Source organism: Geospiza fortis, unplaced genomic scaffold (assembly GCF_000277835.1).
Source record: "Geospiza fortis unplaced genomic scaffold, GeoFor_1.0 scaffold54, whole genome shotgun sequence".
Taxonomy (NCBI): Eukaryota; Metazoa; Chordata; class Aves; order Passeriformes; family Thraupidae; genus Geospiza; species Geospiza fortis.
The window spans coordinates 5,140,043-5,140,586 of NW_005054301.1; positions in this window are offsets into that span (position 1 = coordinate 5,140,043).

The window sequence follows — 544 nt, forward strand, 5'->3', positions numbered from 1 at the left end:
GGCCGGCCGGGGTGCTGGCCGTGAGGCGGCTCCGTGCTGCGCCCGCGCCCGTGAGGGAGCCGGGCAGGCTGAGCGGAACCAGGAGTTCGGGATGGCGCTGGGCCTACCGAATGCTGTACAAAAAAGTACGAATCTTCCCCACACAGAAGGTTAGGCGTTTGTGCAGCCTCTCTCAGTCCATGAATGAGAGAGGAAATATGAGGGAAGCAGCATCAAAGAGGTCTCAAACTTGTCTCAGTGAGGAAAAACAGGGCAAAAAAAAAAAAAAAGGAATCACAGAATCAATTAGGTTGCAAAAAAAACCTCGGGTCATCGAGCCCAACCTATGACCTAACACCACCATGTGGACTAGACCAAGTGCTACATCCAATCTTAGATACTTTCAGGTACTGTGACTCCATCGCCTCCTTGGGCATCCTGTTTCAATGCCTAATAATCCTGTTTGTGAAGAAATTCCTTCTCAATTCCAACCTGAACCTGCTCTGGCACAGCTTGAGACTGTCCTCATGTCCTGTCTCTGGTTGCTGGGAGAGGAGGCCAAACC